Source organism: Anomaloglossus baeobatrachus, chromosome 2 (assembly GCF_048569485.1).
Source record: "Anomaloglossus baeobatrachus isolate aAnoBae1 chromosome 2, aAnoBae1.hap1, whole genome shotgun sequence".
Taxonomy (NCBI): Eukaryota; Metazoa; Chordata; class Amphibia; order Anura; family Aromobatidae; genus Anomaloglossus; species Anomaloglossus baeobatrachus.
The window spans coordinates 22098220-22125900 of NC_134354.1; the positions used below are offsets into that span (position 1 = coordinate 22098220).

General features: G+C 49.2%; 1 long non-coding RNA gene across 1 annotated transcript in view; it reads left to right on the forward strand.

Annotated features, from left to right (window-relative positions):
• Nucleotides 1-16409, forward strand: part of LOC142281393 (uncharacterized) — a 50646-nt gene extending 34237 nt beyond the window's left edge. Inside the window, exons 2-3 of the long non-coding RNA XR_012743488.1 lie at nucleotides 14857-15330; nucleotides 15833-16409. This is a non-coding gene — a long non-coding RNA (uncharacterized LOC142281393). The remainder of the gene's footprint in view (nucleotides 1-14856; nucleotides 15331-15832) is intronic.
• The last annotated feature ends 11272 nt before the right edge of the window (nucleotides 16410-27681 follow it).

The window sequence follows — 27681 nt, forward strand, 5'->3', positions numbered from 1 at the left end:
ATAGGGGGCAGTATTATAGTAGTTATATTCTTGTACATAGGGGGCAGTATTATAGTAGTTATATTCTTGTACATAGGGGTAGTATTATAGTAGTTATATTCTTGTATATAGGGGGCAGTATTATAGTAGTTATATTCTTGTATATATAGTAGGGGGCAGTATTACAGTAGTTATATTCTTGTATATAGGGGCGGTATTATAGTAGTTATATTCTTGTACATAGGAGCAGTATTATAGTAGTTATATTCTTTTACATAGGGGACAGTATTATAGTAGTTATATTCTTGTACATAGGAGCAGTATTATAGTAGTTATATTCTTTTACATAGGGGGCAGTATTATAGTAGTTATATTCTTGTACATAGGGGTAGTATTATAGTAGTTATATTCTTGTATATAGGGGGCAGTATTATAGTAGTTATATTCTTGTATATAGGGGCGGTATTATAGTAGTTATATTCTTGTACATAGGGGCAGTATTATTGGAATTATATTCTTGTACATAGGAGCAGTATTATAGTAGTTATATTCTTGTATATAGGGGGCAGTATTATAGTAGTTATATTCTTGTATATAGGGGCGGTATTATAGTAGTTATATTCTTGTACATAGGGGGCAGTATTATAGTAGTTATATTCTTGTACAAAAATGTCCTTATGCCCTGTAAGACTCACAAAGAGATAAAATTTTACTGCTGGCACATAAAACTTCGGTTAGTTCTAGACTGTTGGAGGCTAATTTTAAACAACTTCTGGCATGGTGGTACAGTGTATGTATGTATGTCCGCTAAAGGAATCCGCACCATCACATTTACAATCACGAAATTTTGCACAGACACCCCATGTGACTCAGGGAACATCATACAGTTAGGTCCAGAAATCTTTGGCCAGTGACACAATTTTGGCGAGTTGGGCTCTGCATGCCACCACATTTGATTTGAAATGAAACCTCTACAACAGAATTCAAGTGCAGATTGTAACGTTTAATTTGAAGGTTTGAACAAAAATATCTGATAGAAATTGTAGGAATTGTCACATTTCTTTACAAACACTCCACATTTTAGGAGGTCAAAAGTAATTGGACAAATAAACCAAACCCAAACAAAATATTTTTATTTTCAATATTTTGTTGCGAATCCTTTGGAGGCAATCACTGCCATAAGTCTGGAACCCATGGACATCACCAAACGCTGGGTTTCCTCCTTCTTAATGCATTGCCAGGCCTTTACAGCCGCAGCCTTCAGGTCTTGCTTGTTTGTGGGTCTTTCCGTCTTAAGTCTGGATTTGAGCAAGTGAAATGCATGCTCAATTGGGTTAAGATCTGGTGATTGACTTGGCCATTGCAGAATGTTCCACTTTTTTGCGCTCATGAACTCCTGGGTAGCTTTGGCTGTATGCTTGGGGTCATTGTCCATCTGTACTATGAAGCGCCGTCCGATCAACTTTGCGGCATTTGGCTGAATCTGGGCTGAAAGTATATCCCGGTACACTTCAGAATTCATCCGGCTACTCTTGTCTGCTGTTATGTCATCAATAAACACAAGTGACCCAGTGCCATTGAAAGCCATGCATGCCCATGCCATCACGTTGCCTCCACCATGTTTTACAGAGGATGTGGTGTGCCTTGGATCATGTGCCGTTCCCTTTCTTCTCCACACTTTTTTCTTCCCATCATTCTGGTACATGTTGATCTTGGTCTCATCTGTCCATAGAATACTTTTCCAGAACTGAGCTGGCTTCATGAGGTGTTTTTCAGCAAATGTAACTCTGGCCTGTCTATTTTTGGAATTGATGAATGGTTTGCATCTAGATGTGAACCCTTTGTATTTACTTTCATGGAGTCTTCTCTTTACTGGTGACTTAGAGACAGATACACCTACTTCACTGAGAGTGTTCTGGACTTCAGTTGATGTTGTGAACGGGTTCTTCTTCACCAAAGAAAGTATGCGGCGATCATCCACCACTGTTGTCATCCGTGGACGCCCAGGCCTTTTTGAGTTCCCAAGCTCACCAGTCAATTCCTTTTTTCTCAGAATGTACCCGACTGTTGATTTTGCTACTCCAAGCATGTCTGCTATCTCTCTGATGGATTTTTTCTTTTTTTTCAGCCTCAGGATGTTCTGCTTCACCTTAATTGAGAGTTCCTTAGACCGCATGTTGTCTGGTCACAGCAACAGCTTCCAAATGCAAAACCACACACCTGTAATCAACCCCAAACCTTTTAACTACTTCATTGATTACAGGTTAACGAGGGAGACGCCTTCAGAGTTAATTGCAGCCCTTAGAGTCCCTTGTCCAATTACTTTTGGTCCCTTGAAAAAGAGGAGGCTATGCATTACAGAGCTATGATTCCTAAACCCTTTCTCCGATTTGGATGTGAAAACTCTCATATTGCAGCTGGGAGTGTGCACTTTCAGCCCATATTATATATATATAATTGTATTTCTGAACATGTTTTTGTAAACAGCAAAAATAACAAAACTTGTGTCACTGTCCAAATATTTCTGGACCTAACAGTAGACTATGTTTTGACAAGAAAATTTAACCCTACGTTTTACAGTTCCTCTCTAAAAAACTGTCTCCATTGAAGTCAATGGAGATAGGATCTACAGCTTATTAATAGCAGCTGTGAGTGGTTGCTATAGGAACAAAATAAATTGTTAGTATAAGAAGCTTATGTGTGAGGTAATAAGATGTCGGTGGAGAGACGGATAGAGAGAGCCAGAGAGCAACAGAGATATAGGCACAGACAGAGACTGACAGACAGGGAAAGAGACAGAGAGAGAGACAGTCAAAGAAACAGACAGAGGTAGGTAAACAGGGAAAGAGACAGAGGGAAAAGAGACAGGGGGGGAAGAGAGAGGGGGGAAAAGAGACAGATGGGGAAAGAGACAGACGGGAAAAGAGACAGAGGGGAAAAGAGACAGACGGGGAAAGAGACAGACAGGGAAAGAGACAGACGGGGAAAGAGACAGAGGGGAAAAGAGACAGACGGGGAAAGAGACAGACGGGGAAAGAGACAGACGGGGAAAGAGACAGACGGGGAAAGAGACAGACGGGGAAAGAGACAGACGGGGAAAGAGACAGACGGGGAAAAAGAGACAGAGGGGAAAAGAGACAGATGGGGAAAGAGACAGTCCTGGAACGAGACAAACAGAGACAGAGAGACAGGTAGAGAGACTGATACAGAGACAGACAGAGAGATAGACACAGACAGACAGACATGGATAGAGACTGACAGACAGACAGGGAAAGAGACAGACACACAGACAGACAGGGAAAGAGACAGACACACAGACAGAGCCACACAGACAGACACACACAGAGACAGACACACAAACACAGACAGACAGACTGGGAGAGAGACAAAGAGACAGTTACTATCCCGGGCAACGCTCAAGTACTACAGCTAGTTGGAAATAAGGCAGAATTAAGGCCACGATGTCCATAAGAAACGTCTGACTAATCAGAGCAGTTTCAATAATCGTGATCAGGGCATCAGCTCTCATATGGATTGTTGAATTTAACAAAAAAAAAAAAAGGTGCACTGTCCCTTTAAAAATAGCTTCCAATGTGTTCAAGTGAGATTGTGCTACATATGCTTTTATAAGGCCTATTAATAAATGGCTGGAGAGCGGCTGGAGGCTGGAGGTGTCTGCACTCCTGGGCCGCGCTCTCCAGCAGATGCAGCACGTCAATGGCATCTGTGACCAAGAATCCATCATTGTCTGACATGAAGAGGCGCAGAGATGATCAGAAAGAGAAGTGCCAGAGGGGCGCCAGGGACGAGCTGATACACAGGCAGGCGAGCAACAGCTGAGGAGGAGGAGGCCTGCAGCAGTGGGAGGAAGACGGGTGGGGGCATTACTGTATCTTCAGCTGCAAGATTTCCCAGCATCTTATCTTCTAAGGATGAAAAAAAAAATAACTAAAAAATAAAAATAGGAAAAGAGGATTTACGTGATCATTCTGCCTCTAGTATTTGTGGAATAAAATGGGTGGATATACAAAACTTTGTAATGTATTTTATTGTAGATTTCTGATTCTTTCTCCACTTATAAGCTACTACTTCTGTCTCCTAAACATCATACATTCTGCAAAAACAGCTCACATCTGTCATGTCTGGTAGTGTACTGTGGTATCATGTGACCCAGTCCATTACATACTATGGGAATTTAAAGGAGAGAAAGAAAAAGGAGCAGGGTGAAGAAACAAGCAGAGGGAGACATAAAATAAATCATGCTGAGCCTCCTAACAAGTCTCTCACCTCACTCCAGTGCTGGATTCACATCTACACTGCTCAGTGCTGCTGCATAATGTCCTCCTTTTTGCTGCCGCTTCTCTTTCTGTGCTTCAAAAGAATGAAGAGCAGATATCCCACTAAGTGTGCTGTGTAGCCAGTCCTAGCATGACGTCCAAGCATGCCCCCGCTCTCGGACTCTGGCAGAGGCGTCCCCCCTCTCACCTGTCCAGAAGCTCTGCAGCATCTGGACACAGGGTGGAATCTCCACGCCTCCCCGCTCTCAGACCACAGCGGGGTCGTCCTCCCTCTCACCCGTCCAGATGCTCTGCAGCGTCCGGTCCCAGCGTGGTATCTGCATGCGCCTCTGCTCTCAGACCACGGCAGAGGCCTCCTCCCTCTCACCCATCCAGCAGCTCCATTCCCTCCACTCTTGTCCCGGGGTCTGCTGCAACCTCTTCCTGCTTCCAGGCCACATGCAGGGCTTCAGTAAGTGTCCATAGGGCGCGCGCGGCCACGCCCCTTTCTTAAAGGGACGGTGTCCTATTACCCTTAAGCAATACCTGAGGTCATCTATTACCCTAAAGATATTTAAGACTGTCTTCACTGACAGGCAGGAGGCGCCTGAGCAACGTTGCTGCTACTGCGTTGCTAGTTGTCAGGTCTCTGTGCGTTACTGTGTTGTACCTTTGCTCCAGTTACCTGTTCCTAACCTCTGTCTCGCCCTAGAGCCATCCCTGCTGTGACACCACATCTGAACCATCCCTGCTGTGATGCCACTGTAACACATCGGGGTCAAGGGGTTTTCACCCGACACGTCACCGGGCCGGGGGTGCAGATCCTCTGCGATGTCACGGGCTGGCCTGGCCCGATTTTGTGACCCCGAGGTGACGTACAGGAGAGAGGGAAGGCGGTGGACAGGAGCCAGGAATGGAGGATGGGGGTGGTAGTGACGGTTAGGAAAGTCTTTTTAGGATCGTGACGCCACCTGTGGTCCGTGGCCAGAGATGGGCCGCCGCTGCGGGTGATGCTCTCCGGGGCTGATGGTGAGGGTCGCATCCGGGATGGTGTCTCTCCCCACAGGTGGAGAGGGATTACCCCGGGGGGGATGATGGAGGACGACGTGGGTGGTGGTAGTTTCCGTCAGTGCCACAGCGCTGGGCGCCGGCGCCGGTAAAGGAGAGGCAGAGACAGGGGCTGCGGTTCCTAGTGTTTTTACTCACAGGTAGTTCAGGTGCTGCCCCAGAGTACCGGTCTCTGCCACAATGGGCTCCAGCCAATCCCGAATCGGTGGAAGGTCAAGTCCAGTGTGTGTGTCAGCCTATGGGCCCTTCCTCCTTTGATGCGCTAAGTATCGGACCCCCGTGGCATGAAGCACTTGAGGATCCCGGTGTCAGTAAAGTGTCCCGTCCTGTATGCTGATAGAGCGGTTCCGATGTGGGGCCAGTCAAGGACCTCAGCCCCGGATCCTATATGCTGTTTGGCTGCAGACTCGGTGGGACGGGTCTGGAGGCTTTTCTAACCGTTCCCCGCGACCCTTGCAGAGTTGGTAGACAACGTGAAATATGCCTGTCCTAGGGTTCTGTATCCCGACAGCAGCTGCAGCTGATTCTGTATCCCGACAGCAGCTGTGGAAGCAGCCGCCTGCTTCTACCCAGCAACCGTGTTGAACGCCTTGGCGCACAGAGCTGCTTGTGGCACGTCCGCTCTGCTCTGTGTCTGAAGCTGTTCTCCCTTTGTTGTAGTTGTGTTGTGTTTCTGAGCTGTTGCCCCCAGCCGCTGCCACCAGCCAGTTCACTGCTCTCACCAGGTCAACCTGCTCTTCACACTGTGTGCTCCTAACTCCCCCTGGTGGAGGCTCCTACCTGACCCGGAGTCCCCGGTTCCAGTGGATCGGGGAACCCCTGGTGCGGTGGCGTCCTGTAAACCCGCAACTGTAGTGACCCCCTACTGTGATCCGACCCTGGCCCGGTCCCCATTGGGGAGGGCACCCAACTGTTACTGTATGTATGTGTGAGTGGAAACCAGTACCGACCTTCCTTGGACTCAGGATAAGTACTACATCCTAATGGAGGTGAAGCCTCAGGGGCGCCACACCACATCTGAGCCATCCCTGCTGTGATGCCACGCTTGAGCCATCCCTGCTGTGATGCCACGCTTGACCATCCCTGCTGTGACACTACACCTGAGCCATCCCTGCTGTGATGCCACGCCTGAGCCATCCCTGCTCTGTCGCCCTGAGCCCTCCCTGCTGTGATGCCTCACCTGCGCCATAGCCTCAGTGCCATCTCGCCTGTGCCATCTGGGTGACTATACCCGCCCGTAGAGACTACAACTTCCGGTCCCTGGCTGCCGTGCATTTAGGCCCTCTGTTGGAGAACCACACAGTCCCTGTATAGGGGTTCACTGCTGGTTGCTCCTTTAGGAGAGTCCGGTGCACGGTCCAGTAGGTCCACCATTGGACGGTCACCACCCCTCAGTGACAGTAACATGCTGTGGATGGGAAATATCATAGCAGTTAGTCTCAATCCATTCGTTTTTAGGTGTACTCACTTTTTTTTTTCCTGTCAAGGTTTTAATAGGAACTGTACTATTAAACAAGCAGCAAAAATCAATAGTACAAGTGGATATAAGAAACTGTGCAATATATCTTATCAGAGATATCTGATTCTTTCTCAAAAGTCACGATGGGTGACGTAGAAATGGGAACGGGAGTAAACTGTCCAACAAACTAGGGGAGTCCCTAACTATCCCTTATCCCAGAGGTACGCCTGATGGTGGAGAGGTCTGGACCACCAGCGTAGCCCTAACTCCTGAATAGCCCTGGTCTATACTATACCCCCAGGAGAGAGTCGGGACTGGAGTGGTTATTTCCACACAAAAGGCAGACAGGGAGGAACCAAAACTCAAACTCACAGAGATATTGACAAAATGTGCTCAGGAGGAAATAAAGAAAAGGGAGGAAATTATAAAAGACAAAAGTATTTCCAGAACACACCAGATTTGCATACATCAGTACACCAGAAGTTGGATCACCATGCACAATGACCGGAATCGCATAAGCAGTTATCACCATGGAGGAACAGGTTCCACCATCTTCTAGAGGGCAAAGGCGGCTGTTATAGGTCTCCAGAACCCCGTCACCTAACCAGCAATTCTCAAGCCATCAGGAATTGACTCTTGCTAGACCGACCCCCAGTAAACTCACAACTGGTCGATGCGCGGCTCTAACTGAGCAACTCAAAGAGCACCAGGTGTCGTCTAAGACTCTGTAGTGTGAACCGTGTCAGAAGACACCATGACACCTGGTAAGTTTAGAGCCGTGTGACAACTTCTTACTGTCCTACCTGCTTCTCAAACTTGTTCGGACAAGACAGATTGCCAGTTCATTGTGGTATTATGAGAACCATTCCATTATACTCTATGGAGAAAGTAAGGAGAGGTAGAGAAAGAAGCAGGGTAAGGAAACAAGCAGAGGTGTGGTATCATGAGACCCAGTCCATTATACGCTATATATAAGGAAGGAGAGGTGGAGAAAGGAGCAGGGTAAGGAAACAAGCAGAGGTGTGGTATCATGAGACCCAGTCCATTATACGCTATAGAAAAGGAAGGGGAGGTGGAGAAAGGAGCAGGGTAAGGAAACAAGCAAAGGTGTGGTATCATGAGACCCAGTCCATTATACACTATATAAAAAAAAGGGAGGTGGAGAAAGGAGCAGGGTAAGGAAACAAGCAGAGGTGTGGTTTAATGGACCAAGTCCATTATACACTATATAAAAAAAGGGGAGGTGGAGAAAGGAGCAGGGTAAGGAAACAAGCAGAGGTGTGGTAACATGAGACCCAGTCCATTATATGCTATATAAAAGGAAGGGGAGGTGGAGAAAGGAGCAGGGTAAGGAAACAAGCAGAGGTGTGATATCTTGAGACCCAGTCCATTATACGCTATATAAAAAAAAAGGGGAGGTGGAGAAAGGAGCAGGGTAAGGAAACAAGCAGAGGTGTGGTATCATGAGACCCAGTCCATTATACGTTATATAAAAGGAAAGGGAGGTGGAGAAAGGAGCAGGGTAAGGAAACAAGCAGAGGTGTGGTATCATGAGACTCAGTCCATTATACGCTATATAAAAGGAAAGGGAGGTGGAGAAAGGAGCAGGGTAAGGAAACAAGCAGAGGTGTGATATCATGAGACTCAGTCCATTATACACTATAGAAATGGAAGGGGAGGTGGAGAAAGGAGCAGGGTAAGGAAACAAGCAGAGGTGTGGTATCATGAGACCCAGTCCATTATACGCTATAGAAAAGGAAGGGGAGGTGGAGAAAGGAGCAGGGTAAGGAAACAAACAAGCAAAGGTGTGGTATCATGAGACTCAGTCCATTATACGCTATATAGAAGGAAGGGGAGGTGGAGAAAGGAGCAGGGTAAGGAAACAAGCAGAGGTGTGGTATCATGAGACCCAGTCCATTATACACTATTTAAAAGGAAGGGGAGGTGGAGAAAGGAGCAGGGTAAGGAAACAAGCAGAAGTGTGGTATCATGAGACCCAGTCCATTATACGCTATATAAAAAAAGGGGAGGTGGAGAAAGGAGCAGGGTAAGGAAACAAGCAGAGGTGTGGTATCATGAGACCCAGTCCATTATACGTTATATAAAAGGAAAGGGAGGTGGAGAAAGGAGCAGGGTAAGGAAACAAGCAGAGGTGTGGTATCATGAGACCCAGTCCATTATACGCTATATAAAAGGAAAGGGAGGTGGAGAAAGGAGCAGGGTAAGGAAACAAGCAGAGGTGTGATATCATGAGACTCAGTCCATTATACACTATAGAAATGGAAGGGGAGGTGGAGAAAGGAGCAGGGTAAGGAAACAAGCAGAGGTGTGGTATCATGAGACCCAGTCCATTATACGCTATAGAAAAGGAAGGGGAGGTGGAGAAAGGAGCAGGGTAAGGAAACAAACAAGCAAAGGTGTGGTATCATGAGACTCAGTCCATTATATGCTATATAGAAGGAAGGGGAGGTGGAGAAAGGAGCAGGGTAAGGAAACAAGCAGAGGTGTGGTATCATGAGACCCAGTCCATTATATGCTATATAAAAGGAAGGGGAGGTGGAGAATGGAGCAGGGTAAGGAAACAAGCAGAGGTGTGATAACATGAGACCCAGTCCATTATATGCTATATAAAAGGAAGGGGAGGTGGAGAATGGAGCAAGGTAAGGAAACAAACAAGCAAAGGTGTGGTATCATGAGACCCAGTCCATTATACGCTATGGAGAAAGGAAGGGGAGGTGGAGAAAGGAGCAGGGTAAGGAAACAAGCAGAGGGAGGCATAAAAAGATTGTGCTGAATAGTGATGGGCGGAGCAGGAATGTAAAAATCCGGATTTACGCAGTTTCAAATGTACCCTAGTGCCGGTCCCAGGATTCCAGGCGTTGATCTGTATCCGGCACTCCGGGAAATAAAAAAAAGATAGGAAAAAGAAAGAAAATAAGAATGACGCGAGCGCTTTAACTTACCGTTGCGGCTGTAGACTTCTCCCTCGGCCTTTCCTTCACTTCCTGGGCTGCTAATTATTGCTCATCGATATGCACTGCTTTCCCTGACCACCGGCCGACCTGCTGTCTGGGATTCGTTGCAGTCAGAGTCGCCCCCCCAGCACGTGTGACAACGTCTGACTGCAATCAATCACAGGCACTGCCTGCGTGTCAATATCGTGGTATAAAAATAAATAAATAAAATATTTGGCATAGGGTTCCCCTGTATTATGATACCCGGCACAGATAACACCCACGGTTACAGGCTGCAGCCCCCAGCCATGCGCCTATCTTGCCTGTGTAACAAAATTATTTAATTATTTATTTTTAATTATTTAAATAAATAATTTTTAAAAACGGCGTGCGGTCCTCCCCAATTATGGTACCCAGCCATGATAAAGCTTGACAACTGGGGGCTAGTATTCTCAGGCTGGGGTGATCTATACTTATCGGGCCACCCCCCCCAGCCTAATAATAGCAACCTGCCGGGAATTGTCACAACCATTAGATGCAACAGTCCCAGAACTTTACCTGGCTCTTCACGATTGCCCTGGTGCGGTGGCAATCAGGATAATTTAATTGGTATAACAGCCCACAGCTGCCACCAAGTCTTAGATTAGTAATGGGGAGGGTCTATAAGACCCCACCATTACTAATCTGTAAGTGAAAGTAAATAAACACAAACACCAAAAAAATCTTTTATTTGAAATAAAAATGCAAAAAAACACCCTCTTTCACCACTTTATTAACCCCAAAAAATCTGCAGATCCACCCATCACTAGTGCTGAGCCTTCTAACAAGTCTCTCCCATAAACTCCATTGCTAGATTCACATCTACAATGCTCAGTACTGCTATATAGTGTCCTCCATGATGCTGCCACATCTCTTTTTGTAAATGAAGCGTAGGAATCCCTCTAAGTGTGCTGTGTATGGGAGATATCATAGAAGCTAGTCTCAATCCATTAGAGATAGAAACTAGAGAGGGGGAAAATGGGTCAAAATGCAGGATACCAGTCTTATAAAAAACGGAAATAGTGTTATTCCTCATGTACTCACATAGGATAACTTGTTATAAAAAGTTATTGAAAGTATGATAACCCTTTAAGGCGTCCTCTACTTTGGACAATCTCTAGCTTGTATTTTGTCAAAGTGTGGGATATTTAAAGGGGTTTTCGAGTTCAAGGTAAAAAAGTGTTTTCTAAGTTAAACGGAATAAAAAAAAACACAATAGGAGAAATGACAAAAATAATCATTTGTTACTTACCTATAAAATGTCCTGAAGCTTTAGTGTTCCCTGACAGTGTTTGTTTACTGTCCTGCAATGATGACATCACATCAGCACATGTGACTGCCGCAGCCAATCACTGAGCTGAGATGGTGCTTGAGAATATTGTGTACTGATGCTGCTACTACCAGTAAGGGAACCTGGCAGCAAGTGAGTAATTTCTGTGCAGCGCCACCACAGGAGAAATGACGTATTACACTTGCACAGATATAGCACAGGTCCCCTTCATACTTATTTATCCAAACCAGACAATCCCTTTAAGTGACTTTTTTTTTACTTATATATTACAAAAATTTCCTCCCAGTCCCTCCAGTGCATTTAATGATTGGTGACCCCAGTCTGATCATCCGCCCTGCACAAATGCTACAACTCCCATCATCAGTCACTGTGCAGACGAGAGCCATTAACACCATATTAACCAGGTTACATCACCGGCGGGCGTATTTACAGGAGAATAATGAGCTTATGCCACATTAGGTTTTCTAATTATTTGTAAAGAGATTTTACCCTCACTCGCTGTGGGGGACTGAGCCGCGGAAAATAAAAAACCATGGCGGCTGCAAAGAGATATCGTTAGAAGGCTGCGGAAAAGACATGTCCTCCAGTGATTGTACGGACCGAGCGGCGAAAACGTGGCCGGAATCAGATGTATTTACACTTCTAGGTTCTATAAATCAGCGTGGTTTGTTTCCATAACTTAAGCGGAATTGCAGCAAAACAGTAATTTTGTATAATATCGCCGGCAATTTCACAATTTTTAATTTTAGGTGAATGGTATTTGCACACAGGGTTTTTTTAATACATTTTTGGAGTGAAAATGGAGCAAAAACTCTCCAAATTCTCCTTGAAAAACTCAAAATTAACTTGAGAACGGCGGCAGCTATAGGCATAGAAGTGGTGTCTAGGTATAGTAAAGTAGCCATGCGTTACACAATGAAACCACCTATAGCGCCACCTGGTGGAGAACAACGGAGTTAGCATTTTTATCTCGAAAATGGAACAAGATAGAGAAAAAAAGTGAATTACAAAGTTGCAGGACATCATCAATTCAATACAAATCGACACCTTGCATACAGAAATGCTATGATTAGAACGTGTAACACTCACAAGGCTGCGGACGTGAAGCGATACCTCATGGAGACCTTCCTACAAGTCATTGGGTATGGTGGCTGCATGGAGTGGCCTCCGCTCAACTGACCTGACCCCATTGGACTTCTTTCTGTGAGGTCACATCAAACAGCAGGTGTATGTGACCCCTCCACCAACACTGCAGGACCTACGACCACGTATCACAGATGCTTGTGCAAACGTGTCACCTACCATATAGCACAACGTGCAGCAAGATACAGTATGCTGTGCAGAGGCCAGATGTGCATTGCAGCAAGATACAGTATGCTGTGCAGAGCCCAGATGTGCATTGCAGCTGACCGGGGACACTGTGACCATCAAAGTTAAATGAGTTCCATATGCGTGACCAGCATTCAATGTTTTGCAGGCGTCATGGGTTTCATATCATAGCATTTCTGGATGCAAGGTGTCGATTCGTATTAAATTGATGATGCCCTACAACTTTGTAATTCACTTTTTTTCTCTATCTCATTCCGTTTTCGAGATAAAAATGCTAAGTCCGTTGTTTTCCATCAGGTGGCGCTATAGGTGGTTTCATTGCGTAGCGCATGGCTTCTTTACTATACCTAGACACCACTTCTATGACTATAGCTGCTGCCGTTCTCAAGTTAATGGCGGTGGACAGGATATGGATGGACACACTGTATAAGAGCCCAGGCCACTCGGTAGACCGGCAATGTCTGTGTTATTTGGTTTTTAAAATCTGGTCTGGATTCTGATCCCCATAAAAGTCTATGGGGACCAGAAACCAGTGATTAAAAATGTTGGTAAAATGGATAGAGGGATAGGAGCTCGAGCGCTTTAATTACCGGGCATCCATTATGGTGGTGCACTGCTTCCAAGCCGATCATTCACTTTCGGGGACGATAATTAACCCTCATTGAATATTCACTGCTTTCCCCGCCCACTGGCGCCTGTGATTGGTTGCAGTCAGATGCGCCCCCACACTGAGTGTTAGCTGACTGCTTCAATCACAGGAGCTGTTTTCAGGTCATTTTCGATGTGTAAAAATAAATACATTAAAAAATTGGCGTGGGGTCCCCCCGAATTATTATTATATACCCAGCATAGATAAAGTCTACGGCTACAGGCTGCAGCTCAGCCGTGCGCTCATCTTGGCTGTGTATCAAAATAAGAGGAACCGCATTCGGCTTTTTTTTTTTATTTAAATAAATAATTTTTAAAGAACTAAGTGCAGTTCCCCCCAATGTTGATACCCAGCCAAGATAACGCCCCACAGCTGGGGGCTGGTATTCTCAAACTGGGGAGGTCTATGGTTATTAGGCCGAACCCCATCCTAAAAATAGCAGCCTGCAGCTGCCTGGGATTGTCGCATCCATTAGATGGCTCTTCCCGATTGCCCTGGTGTGCTAGCAATCCGGGGTAATAGCAGGGGTTAATAATAGCTGACAGCTACCACTAGATTAGTAATTAGGAGGGTCTATGAGACCCCCCCATCACTATTCTGTAAATGAAAGTAAATAAACACAAACACCGAAAAAAAATCCTTTATTTGGAATAAAATACAAAAAAACACCCTCTTTCACCACTTTATTAACCCCCCAAAACACACCTGCAGGTGCGGCGTAGTCCAATTGAGGTCCCACGATGATTCAGTTCTGCTACATCTGAGTCACATTGAGTACCATAGAACATGACTGCCCGCTGTGAGCTTCCGGCAGAGAATGAGCCGCAGTCAGTGGTGACATCACTCAGGTTAGGCGTGGTCACAGCAGAAAGGTTCCCACGGTCCTCCTTTTGCTATGACTGCAACTAACCTGAGTGACAACACTGTTGATCGCGGCTCATTCTCTACCTGCAATTACTGCTTGTGGACATGTTCCATGATTGCGCGCTGTGACTCAAATGTAACAGGTCATCATGGGACCTTGTGTGGATTACATCAGACCTGCAGGGGTTTTTTGGGGGTTAATAAAGGTGTGAAAGAGGGTGGGTTTTTTGTATTTTATTTCAAATAAAGCATTTTTTTGGTGTTTGTGTTCATTTATTTTCACTTACAGATTAGTAATGGAGGGGGTCACATAGACACTTCCCATTACTAATCTAGTGCATAGTGGCAGCTGTAGGCTGTTATTAACTCCTGCTATTACCCCGATTTTCACCACACCAGGGCAATCTCGAAGAGCTGGGTAAAGTATTGGGCTTGTCATATCTACTGAATGCGACAATCCTGTGTGGCTGCAGGCTGCTATTTTTAGGCTGGGGGCAGTCCAATAAGCATGGACCTCCCCAGTATGAGAATACCAGTCCCCAGCTGTCTGCCTTGGCTGGGTATCAAAATTATTTAGTTAAATGATAAAAAAAAAAACGCATGTGGTTCAAGATAAGTGTATGGCTAGGGGCTGCAGCCTGTAGCTGTATGCATTATCTGTGCTAGGTATCATAATGCAGGGGACCCTGCACCAAATATTTTATTTATTTTTATACCACTATACTGACCCGCAGACAGCACCTGTGAGTGGTTGCAGGCAGACATTGTCACACAGGCTGGGGGTGCGTCTGACTGCAGCCAATCACTGACGCCAGGCTGGTAGGCGGGGAATGCAGTGCATATGGATGAGCAATAATGAGCGGCCCCGGGAGTGGCTGCCAGAGCTGTTACAGCCTCGGTAAAGCACTATTTTCCTTATTTTTCCTTTATTTTTTTAATTTCTCCAGTGCCGGATCCAGATCAAACATATAGAATCACGGGCACAGATCCCAGCACTCGGGCACCTTTGAAACCTCGCGGATCCGGACTTTCACTATTCAACAGGAAGATCCTTCTGTAGGAGTAGATGGATGGTCCATGAAAAGGAGCCGGAGACATGAAAGGAACACAAGAATCGGATTTGCTCATTCGCCTTTTAGAGTTCTTAGTTATGAGAAATAAACTTCTGTATCAGGAGGCTAAGGGTCAAAATGGAGGTTTGAAGACACTTGGTGCTTCCTACTCTGTTCTGGAAGATGGGCCTGAGACTGCTGCATGATGACCATTGGGCACCTGGGTGTTAAGAAGACCATCGATTGTTTAGCCGATTGATTCTACTTGCCAAACTTGAAAGATAAAATTACGGGCTATTGTAACTCCTGCACATGGTTTGTCTTTCGGAAACCTCACCAAAACAAAGTCCATGATGTCTCCAGTTGGAAGTGAGTTCAGGTGTCACGCTCCCCGGCTCCCCTGCTAGGCTCCCCGGCTCCCCTGCCATGCTCCCCGGCCCCTCTGCCTTGCTTACCGGCTCCCCTGCCACGCTTCCCCGCTCTCAGGTCACGCTCCGCCGCTCCCGTGCCAGGCTTCCCGGCCCCCCGCTCCACAGCCTTCCTGCCCCATCGCCTGCGGTCCCCAGGCAGCCCGCTCCCCGCTCCCGGCGCCCGTCGGCTACTCGGCCTCAGCCCGGCTCTCCTGCTTCCTACTCACCACTCCCTCCTCTGGCTTCTGGCGCCCGGGCCTCGCGCATGCGCATTAGGGCGCGCGCGCGGTCATTGACCCTCTCTTAAAGGGCCAGTGTCCTCCAACAGGATATTGAAGGATCAGGTACTGGGTATATAGGGGGATCCTTTCCAAGTGGGCGGGGCCTGTTCTTCGTGTTTTGCTAAGCTAGGAGTCAGGTCTCCTTGTGTCTTGCGGTATACTTACCTATCTCTCTCCTAGAGCCGCTCCTGCCTCGCCATCCGGTCCTGTCGACTCCCGAACCCCGAACGGTGACTGTCCGCCATCCCGTCAGTCCATACCATCGCTGATCCCTGTGGTGACCCGTCTTCTCGCTCCGTCGGTTCCGGACTCTGCCTGACAACATCTCGGCCTCCGAACCTGAGCTCCGTCACCTGGACTACCTTCGGTGACTCCGTGGTCCCAGGGACTTCTACACTCCACTCCTTCGAACGGACTGTCCTGCTACCTGTAGTGCTCCGGCTACCGGACCCCTTGCCTTCAGTGAGGTGTTCGGCCCAGTGGATCCACCTCCTGGGTCTGCCCGTCCACCTGGCCCTAACATCAGGGGACACAAAATTACCAAGTAAGGAGGTGACTGTCGTGGAATCTGAGCCTGGAAATCAAGAGTTGGGGTCGATTGGGGGGTCCCTATAGTACACAGTCATCCACTCATCCCAAGCACTAGGACACTAGGCCTCCCATGGTGCCAACCTATGACCAGATGGGGTATATTACTGTGGTTTAAGAGTGGAACATCACTATTTCAAAGCTTGTGCCCATATTTTCCCACCTGTATGTTACTATGTTACTCCTCTTGTACTCATTTTTTAATGTACTAAGAAAATTACCCTTTTATAGTGTTGGATCGCTTTTTTGGATTCGACTTATCTTTGGGTTTTGATTGGAAGTACATAAACAGGTGAGATGGTTTTTTACTTCTTTTTTAACTTAGGTAACTATGGAACTGGAAGCTGCAGATAGCAAGGAGGACCTCCTGAAAACCGGCGCAGGTAGGTCATGTGTGGTGCCCTGGACAAGCCAGGACGTCACAGGTACTGCAACAACACACCCCACACCCCGGTTAGGCACATCAGCCGCACACACAAATCCTTGTTGCCTCCCTCCAGGGGCTGATGTCCACACCAGGTGAGGTGGAGCCAGGCGGTTGGCTCCTCCCACCGAGGGGTTCACAGTCCTGGAGGCGGGAAAAGAGTTCAGATCAGTTTGGAGTTGAGTTTGGAGTGGAGTTGAGGAAGTAGTAGTGGAGGAGCTGACTGGCCGTGTCCGGGTACGTGGCCCGGGCACAGAAACAGCAAGGTTGGCAGACATCGGTGACCGTCTGCAGGCGAGGCCGATTGACGCACAACCGTAAGGACCGGGGATGGGCGGTGGCCCGCCGGTACCGGACCGGGGAGCGAAGAGAAGCCAGCACCATTCGGCAGGGCCTGCGGACCCCGACCAGGCTTGGAGTCGCCGTTAAACCGGTCAAATCCGTCAGCGATGGGAACCTCCGGGGTTTCCCAGCAGTAAAGACCCGACTAAAGGCAACCGCTCAACCGTGAAGGGAAATACAGCTACCGCCACAGCTAGAGTTCCCAGGGCCAGCGCCTGCGGGCAAAAGGGGCTCCTCCGGCAAATATACCGCTGGGGAGCGGGTTACCGGTGGGAAGCCATCGGGGCCGAGAACGCAACACCGGTGCAGGGAGAGACAGTTACCGCCAACCTACCGGGAGTGACCGCCGCAGCCGTCTGTGGGACTCGTCCATCCAGCCGTTTGTTTTACCAGAGACTCCGTGTACGTTACTGGCTGAGTAAGTACCACCGTGCCGTCTGGCACTGCGCTGCCCCCGTGACCCTGCACCCGGCCAAGCCCCGCAATCCACCTTACAGTCAACAACTGTAAGCCCCGGGACTACCAAAAATCCCCCTACCCACGGAGGGGAGAGAAACATCCCAGCTGCTCCCTGTCATCGCTCCCGGGATCCCCGTACAGAGCAGCGGTGGTGTCCCAACCTCACCACATACCGTGGGTGGCGTCACAAACCGACATCCCAAACCCCGACAGACGGCCCCTTTCACTCACGGGCGAGGAGCGCCGCTCGAGTCCCCGGATCTGGCCCAGCGCTCGAGCCACCGAGCAGCAGCAGCAGCAGCAGCCGGACCCGAGCTGCAAGCGCGGTCGAGCAGCGCACCCCCCGCCCGCGACACATGCGATACTGGAAACCGCAGGCAGGTAGGTAACTGTGGAACTGGAAGTCACAGGCAGCCACATCCTGGAAAGTGCAGACAGGTAGCAGACACAACTCTGGAGAAACTAGAAAGTCTGAATACCATGGAAGCCGCAGACGGCTAAGAAGACGTCCTCGAAAAGGCAGGCAGGTTCTGCAATAGTGGAAACCTCAGGAAAGTAGGTAAAAGTGGAACTTGAAGCTGCGGGTTTGGTGCCCCTGAGGCTCAGGTCGCCACAGCATACTACACCCCACTCAGGGTGTGGTACTGATCATGGATGCAAAGGAAGGTCAGTACCGGTTTCATCACTCACAACCACAAACACACATGGGTTGACCCTTCCCCACTGGGCTAGGGTTGGGTATAAAATGGGTTTCCAACGGTGTGTGGCATTTACAGGATGCCATCACAACAGGGGCCCCAATCCACTAGTTTAGGACCTGGGTAGGGGGAGGAGCGGCCACCAAGGGGAGTTAGGAGTCCCACACACAGTTTACCAATTTTCTGGGAGTTCTCCAGAAGGAGTGACAGTGAGTGGACGTCTTTCCCGGTACCTCCTATGGGACATAGGAGTTTAACGGGCACTGAGGAGGATACCGTGTCAGTTCTCCTGGGGCCAGCGCTGTTCAGGGTGCAGCACCCTAGGTTGGTGTAATTCCACGTTACATCACCAGATTCTGCCGGATGGAGGAGTTCCATGCTTCTCCGACCACACAAGTTTCCAGAGCCAGGTGGCACCTAGGATTCCGGGGCCTCGATCACGGTCAGACTCAAGGGAATCCACGCTACTGGCATAGGGAACAGTACTCTAACTAGTATGGAAGGGACTCTTAGTGCTACAAGCCATAGGTACCCGCACTACAAAGCGCAGTGAGGAAGGGCCACAGACTACCGCACTGGTTCTGACCTCCCACAGATTCGGGATCGACCTGAGCCCATCACGGCAGTAACCAGTGTGACCGGGCTGTAAGTAAACTACACTCTGAACCCGTAGAGACTGTGTTGGCTCGTCCTTACCGACGCCACCGCCCAGCACTTAGGCGCCAACGGCCATTAGAATCCTCATCATCCACCAGGGCCCGCTTGGCCTGTGAGGAGCGACACCATCCCGGCTGCCTTAACACCTGCCCCGGAGAGGAACCCGGCAGCGGCGGCTACTCCCTGGCCGCATACCACAGGTGGCGTTACGACAAACTCTTTTCCAAATACCCCGCTTCCATCCTCCACAATTTAACTGTACGCCTTAGGTCAACGGAGGCGGGTAAGGCCACCCCGTGACAACACCTGATTGACCCAAAACGATCTGGCGACGAGTAGGCTTAACCGCCTGCCCCATAGGGCGCTACACAGGCAGCAAGGAATTCAATCAGGAGACAAAAGACAAACAAAACGTCTTAATACCACGGTGTGAGTCTTGGAAACCCTAACATAGACCTAGTAAGTTCATCACTTGGGAGCACGCGGGGCTACTTGCAAAGCCTGAAGAAGAGCACCAAAAAGTTTAGTGGACCGGGGGACTGTCACGTAACATGAGCTTTTTAAACCCTCATTCACTTGGTGCATTTTTTAACTGCAGTTTTTCCCAATTGAGATCAAAATTAATCAGCACCAAAAGTGAATTGAAAATGATTCTCTCATCATTCATGGGCACAAATATTTTGGCCACAGAACGTTTGCACGTAGCCGCCCCTTTAACAAAAACTAAAATCATTTTTGTCCAGTTCTATTTAAAAAATGAGGTTCTGCAGCAGCTGAGTTTAAGATAAGGAATATCACAGTCACTTATCGGCTTCATAACCTGTATAAAATATTGTCCACAGGATTCCTCAGTGATTATAATATATGACAGGTGACTGTGCAGATGGGTGAGAAACGTGGAAAAAGAACAATATAAAGTCTAATGTGAAACGTTCGGAATTTACAGCAGATTTATTATATATACATTATAATACCAGGTATGTGCGGATGATGTACAGGGACCGTCCTAATCTGATAATGCTCACAGAAGCACTGCCTGGGAGAATAAAATAAGATAAGGACGGATCGCGGAAATAAGATTAACAGCAAAATTGGAATCAAAATGATGTGTACAGAGAAAACGACATAAAATCATCATCCCCAGGATACACAAGGATAATACCGCCACTCACCTAAGAGGATATCGTATAGAAACTGCACCAAACACATGAATAAAATCCAAAGACATGGTGCTACAAAAATGGCTCAAAAAGTGGTGTATAAAGCACACAGAAAAAGTATTACAAAATACAGTAGCTCAATGAAAGGCTAAAGAGATAACACTGGGGGCTAAAGAGCTTATTATATCATGATAAATAGTGATGAGCGGGCACTACCATGCTCAGGTGCTCAGTACTGGTAACTAGTGATGAGTGGGCACTACCATGCTCAGGTGCTCAGTACTGGTAACTAGTGATGAGCGGGCACTACCATGCTCGGGTGCTCAGTACTCGTAACTAGTGATGAGCGGGCACTACCATGCTCGGGAGCTCAGTACTGGTAGCTAGTGATGAGCGAGCACTACCATGCTCGGGTGCTCAGTACTCGTAACTAGTGATGAGCGGGCACTACCATGCTCAGGTGCTCAGTACTGGTAACTAGTGATGAGCGGGCACTACCATGCTCAGGTGCTCAGTACTGGTAACTAGTGATGAGCGGGCACTACCATGCTCGGGTGCTCAGTACTGGTAACTAGTGATGAGTGGGCACTACCATGCTCGGGTGCTCAGTACTGGTAACTAGTGATGAGTGGGCACTACCATGCTCGGGTGCTCAGTACTGGTAACTAGTGATGAGCGGGCACTACCATGCTCGGGAGCTCAGTACTGGTAGCTAGTGATGAGCGAGCACTACCATGCTCGGGTGCTCAGTACTCGTAACTAGTGATGAGCGGGCACTACCATGCTCAGGTGCTCAGTACTGGTAACTAGTGATGAGCGGGCACTACCATGCTCAGGTGCTCAGTACTGGTAACTAGTGATGAGCGGGCACTACCATGCTCGGGTGCTCAGTACTGGTAACTAGTGATGAGTGGGCACTACCATGCTCGGGTGCTCAGTACTGGTAACTAGTGATGAGCGGGCACTACCATGCTCGGGTGCTCAGTACTGGTAACTAGTGATGAGCGGGCACTACCATGCTCGGGTGCTCTGTACTCGTAATTAGTGATGAGCGGGCACTACCATGCTCGGGTGCTCTGTACTCGTAACTAGTGATGAGCGGGCACTACCATGCTCGGGTGCTCTGTACTCGTAACTAGTGATGAGCAAGCGCAACCATGCTCGGGTGCTCAGTACTGGTAACTAGTGATGAGCGGGCACTACCATGCTCGGGGGCTCAGTACTCGTAACTAGTGATGAGCGGGCACTACCATGCTCGGGTGCTCAGTACTGGTAACTAGTGATGAGCGGGCACTACCATGCTCGGGTGCTCTGTACTCGTAACTAGTGATGAGCGGGCACTACCATGCTCAGGTGCTCAGTACTGGTAACTAGTGATGAGCAGGCACAACCATGCTCGGGGGCTCAGTACTCGTAACTAGTGATGAGCGGGCACTACCATGCTCAGGTGCTCAGTACTCGTAACTAGTGATGAGCGGGCACTACCATGCTCAGGTGCTCTGTACTCGTAACTAGTGATGAGTGGGCACTACCATGCTCAGGTGCTCAGTACTGGTAACTAGTGATGACTGGGCACTACCATGCTCAGGTGCTCTGTACTCGTAACTAGTGATGAGTGGGCACTACCATGCTCAGGTGCTCAGTACTGGTAACTAGTGATGAGTGGGCACTACCATGCTCAGGTGCTCTGTACTCGTAACTAGTGATGAGCGGGCACTACCATGCTCAGGTGCTCAGTACTGGTAACTAGTGATGAGTGGGCACTACCATGCTCAGGTGCTCTGTACTCGTAACCAGTGATGAGTGGGCACTACCATGCTCGGGTGCTCAGTACTGGTAATTAGTGATGAGCGGGCACTACCATGCTCAGGTGCTCAGTACTCGTAACTAGTGATGAGTGGGCACTACCATGCTCGGGTGCTCTGTACTCGTAACAAGTGATGAGTGGGCACTACCATGCTCAGGTGCTCAGTACTCGTAACTAGTGATGAGTGGGCACTACCATGCTCGGGTGCTCTGTACTCGTAACTAGTGATGAGTGGGCACTACCATGCTCGGGTGCTCAGTACTGGTAACTAGTGATGAGCGGGCACTACCATGGTTGGGTGCTCAGTACTGTTAACTAGTGATGAGCGGGCACTACCATGCTCGGGTGCTCAGTACTAGTAACTAGTGATGAGCGGGCACTACCATGCTCGGGTGCTCTGTACTCGTAACTAGTGATGAGTGGGCACTACCATGCTCGGGTGCTCTGTACTCGTAACTAGTGATGAGTGGGCACTACCATGCTCGGGTGCTCTGTACTCGTAACTAGTGATTAGCGGGCACTACCATGCTCGGGTGCTCAGTACTGGTAACTAGTGATGAGCGGGCACTACCATGCTCAGGTGCTCAGTACTCGTAACTAGTGATGAGCGGGCACTGCCATGCTCGGGTGCTCAGTACTGGTAACTAGTGATGAGCGGGCGCTACCATGCTCGGGTGCTCAGTACTGGTAACTAGTGATGAGCGGGCACTACCATGCTCGGGTGCTCAGTACTCAAAGCTTACTATATCATGATAAATAGTGATGAGCGGGCACTACCATGCTCAGGTGCTCTGTACTCGTAACTAGTGATGAGCGGGCACTACCATACTTGGGTGCTCAGTACTGGTAATTAGTGATGAGCGGGCACTACCATGCTCGGGTGCTCAGTACTGGTAACTAGTGATGAGCGGGCACTACCATGCTCGGGTGCTCTGTACTCGTAACTAGTGATGAGCGGGCACTACCATGCTTGGGTGCTCTGTACTCGTAACTAGTGATGAGCGGGCACTACCATGCTCGGGTGCTCAGTACTGGTAACTAGTGATGAGCGAGTAGTACCATGCTCGGGTGCTCTGTACTCGTAACTAGTGATGAGTGGGCACTACCATGCTCGGGTGCTCTGTACTCGTAACTAGTGATGAGTGGGCACTACCATGCTCGGGTGCTCAGTACTGGTAACTAGTGATGAGTGGGCACTACCATGCTCGGGTGCTCTGTACTGGTAACTAGTGAGGAGCAAGCACTACCATGCTCGGGTGCTCTGTACTCGTAACTAGTGATGAGCGGGCACTACCATGCTCAGGTGCTCAGTACTCGTAACTAGTGATGAGCGGGCACTACCATGCTCGGGTGCTCAGTACTCAAAGCTTACTATATCATGATAAATAGTGATGAGCGGGCACTACCATGCTCAGGTGCTCTGTACTCGTAACTAGTGATGAGCGGGCACTACCATGCTTGGGTGCTCAGTACTGGTAATTAGTGATGAGCGGGCACTACCATGCTCGGGTGCTCAGTACTGGTAACTAGTGATGAGCGGGCACTACCATGCTCGGGTGCTCTGTACTCGTAACTAGTGATGAGCGGGCACTACCATGCTTGGGTGCTCTGTACTCGTAACTAGTGATGAGCGGGCACTACCATGCTCGGGTGCTCAGTACTGGTAACTAGTGATGAGCGAGTACTACCATGCTCGGGTGCTCTGTACTCGTAACTAGTGATGAGTGGGCACTACCATGCTCGGGTGCTCTGTACTCGTAACTAGTGATGAGTGGGCACTACCATGCTCGGGTGCTCAGTACTGGTAACTAGTGATGAGCGGGCACTACCATGCTCGGGTGCTCTGTACTGGTAACTAGTGATGAGTGGGCACTACCATGCTCGGGTGCTCTGTACTCGTAACTAGTGATGAGCGGGCACTACCATGCTTGGGTGCTCTGTACTCGTAACTAGTGATGAGCGGGCACTACCATGCTCGGGTGCTCAGTACTGGTAACTAGTGATGAGCGGGCACTACCATGCTCGGGTGCTCTGTACTCGTAACTAGTGATGAGCGGGCACTACCATGCTTGGGTGCTCTGTACTCGTAACTAGTGATGAGCGGGCACTACCATGCTCGGGTGCTCAGTACTGGTAACTAGTGATGAGCGAGTACTACCATGCTCGGGTGCTCTGTACTCGTAACTAGTGATGAGTGGGCACTACCATGCTCGGGTGCTCTGTACTCGTAACTAGTGATGAGTGGGCACTACCATGCTCGGGTGCTCAGTACTGGTAACTAGTGATGAGCGGGCACTACCATGCTCGGGTGCTCTGTACTGGTAACTAGTGATGAGTGGGCACTACCATGCTCGGGTGCTCAGTACTGGTAACTAGTGATGAGCGGGCACTACCATGCTCGGGTGCTCTGTACTCGTAACTAGTGATGAGCGGGCACTTCCATGCTCAGGTGCTCAGTACTCGTAACTAGTGATGAGCGGGCACTACCATGCTCAAGTGCTCAGTACTCAAAGCTTACTATATCATGATAAATAGTGATGAGCGGGCACTTCCATGCTCGGGTGCTCTGTACTCGTAACTAGTGATGAGCGGGCACTACCATGCTCGGGTGCTCAGTATTGGAAATTAGTGATGAGCGGGCACTACCATGCTCGGGTGCTCTGTACTTGTAACTAGTGATGAGCGGGCACTAACATGCTTGGGTGCTCTGTACTCGTAACTAGTGATGAGCGGGCACTACCATGCTCGGGTGCTCTGTACTCGTAACTAGTGATGAGTGGGCACTACCATGCTCAGGTGCTCTGTACTCGTAACTAGTGATGAGTGGGCACTACCATGCTCAGGTGCTCTGTACTCGTAACTAGTGATGAGTGGGCACTACCATGCTCAGGTGCTCTGTACTCGTAACTAGTGATGAGCGGGCACTACCATGCTCAGGTGCTCTGTACTCGTAACTAGTGATGAGTGGGCACTACCATGCTCAGGTGCTCAGTACTGGTAACTAGTGATGACTGGGCACTACCATGCTCAGGTGCTCTGTACTCGTAACTAGTGATGAGTGGGCACTACCATGCTCAGGTGCTCAGTACTGGTAACTAGTGATGAGTGGGCACTACCATGCTCAGGTGCTCTGTACTCGTAACTAGTGATGAGCGGGCACTACCATGCTCAGGTGCTCAGTACTGGTAACTAGTGATGAGTGGGCACTACCATGCTCAGGTGCTCTGTACTCGTAACCAGTGATGAGTGGGCACTACCATGCTCGGGTGCTCAGTACTGGTAACTAGTGATGAGCGGGCACTACCATGCTCAGGTGCTTGGTACTGGTAACTAGTGATGAGCGGGCACTACCATGCTCGGGTGCTCAGTACTGGTAACTAGTGATGAGCGGGCACTACCATGCTCGGGTGCTCAGTACTGGTAGCTAATGATGAGCGGGCACTACCATGCTCGGGTGCTCAGTACTGGTAACTAGTGATGAGCGGGCACTACCATGCTCGGGTGCTCAGTACTGATAACTAGTGATGAGCGGGCACTACCATGCTCGGGTGCTCAGTACTGGTAACTAGTGATGAGCGGGCACTACCATGCTCGGGTGCTCTGTAGTCGTAACTAGTGATGAGCAGGCACTACCATGCTCAGGTGCTCAGTACTCGTAACTAGTGATGAGTGGGCACTACCATGCTCGGGTGCTCTGTACTCATAACAAGTGATGAGTGGGCACTACCATGCTCAGGTGCTCAGTACTCGTAACTAGTGATGAGTGGGCACTACCATGCTCGGGTGCTCTGTACTCGTAACTAGTGATGAGTGGGCACTACCATGCTCGGGTGCTCAGTACTGGTAACTAGTGATGAGCGGGCACTACCATGCTCGGGTGCTCAGTACTAGTAACTAGTGATGAGCGGGCACTACCATGGTCGGGTGCTCTGTACTCGTGACTAGTGATGAGCGGGCACTACCATGCTCGGGTGCTCTGTATTCGTAACTAGTGATGAGCGGGCACTACCATGCTCGGGTGCTCAGTACTCGTAACTAGTGATGAGCGGGCACTACCATGCTCGGGTGCTCTGTACTCGTAACTAGTGATGAGCGGGCACTACCATGCTCGGGTGCTCTGTACTCGTAACTAGTGATGAGTGGGCACTACCATGCTCAGGTGCTCTGTACTCGTAACTAGTGATGAGTGGGCACTACCATGCTCGGGTGCTCAGTACTGGTAACTAGTGATGAGCGGGCACTACCATGCCCAGGTGCTCAGTACTCGTAACTAGTGATGAGCGGGCACTACCATGCTCGGGTGCTCAGTACTCAAAGCTTACTATATCATGATAAATAGTGATGAGCGGGCACTACCATGCTCGGGTGCTCTGTACTCGTAACTAGTGATGAGCGGGCACTACCATGCTTGGGTGCTCAGTACTGGTAATTGTGATGAGCGGGCACTACCATGCTCGGGTGCTCTGTACTCGTAACTAGTGATGAGCGGGCACTACCATGCTTGGGTGCTCTGTACTCGTAACTAGTGATGAGCGAGCACTACCATGCTCGGGTGCTCTGTACTCGTAACTAGTGATGAGTGGGCACTACCATGCTCGGGTGCTCTGTACTCGTAACTAGTGATGAGTGGGCACTACCATGCTCGGGTGCTCAGTACTGGTAACTAGTGATGAGCGGGCACTACCATGCTCGGGTGCTCTGTACTGGTAACTAGTGAGGAGCAAGCACTACCATGCTCGGGTGCTCTGTACTCGTAACTAGTGATGAGCGGGCACTACCATGCTCAGGTGCTCAGTACTCGTAACTAGTGATGAGCGGGCACTACCATGCTCGGGTGCTCTGTACTGGTAACTAGTGATGAGCGGGCACTACCATGCTCGAGTGCTCAGTACTGGTAATTAGTGATGAGCGGGCACTACCATGCTCGGGGGCTCAGTACTGGTAACTAGTGATGAGCGGGCACTACCATGCTCGGGTGCTCAGTACTGGTAACTAGTGATGAGCGGGCACTACCATGCTCGGGTGCTCTGTACTTGTAACTAGTGATGAGCGGGCACTACCATGCTCGGGTGCTCAGTACTGGTAATTAGTGATGAGCGGGCACTACCATGCTCGGGTGCTCTGTACTTGTAACTAGTGATGAGGGGGCACTACTATGCTCGGGTGCTCTGTACTGGTAACTAGTGATGAGCGGGCACTACCATGCTCGGGTGCTCAGTACTGGTAATTAGTGATGAGCGGGCACTACCATGCTCGGGTGCTCTGTACTTGTAACTAGTGATGAGCGGGCACTACCATGCTCGGGTGCTCAGTACTGGTAATTAGTGATGAGCGGGCACTACAATGCTCGGGTGCTCTGTACTCGTAACTAGTGATGAGCGGGCACTACCATGCTCGGGTGCTCTGTACTCGTAACTAGTGATGAGTGGGCACTACCATGCTCAGGTGCTCTGTACTCGTAACTAGTGATGAGTGGGCACTACCATGCTCAGGTGCTCTGTACTTGTAAGTAGTGATGAGTGGGCACTACCATGTTCGGGTGCTCTGTACTGGTAACTAGTGAGGAGCAAGCACTACCATGCTCGGGTGCTCTGTACTCGTAACTAGTGATGAGCGGGCACTACCATGCTCAGGTGCTCAGTACTCGTAACTAGTGATGAGCGGGCACTACCATGCTCGGGTGCTCAGTACTCAAAGCTTACTATATCATGATAAATAGTGATGAGCGGGCACTACCATGCTCAGGTGCTCTGTACTCATAACTAGTGATGAGCGGGCACTACCATGCTTGGGTGCTCAGTACTGGTAATTAGTGATGAGCGGGCACTACCATGCTTGGGTGCTCAGTACTGGTAACTAGTGATGAGCGGGCACTACCATGCTCGGGTGCTCTG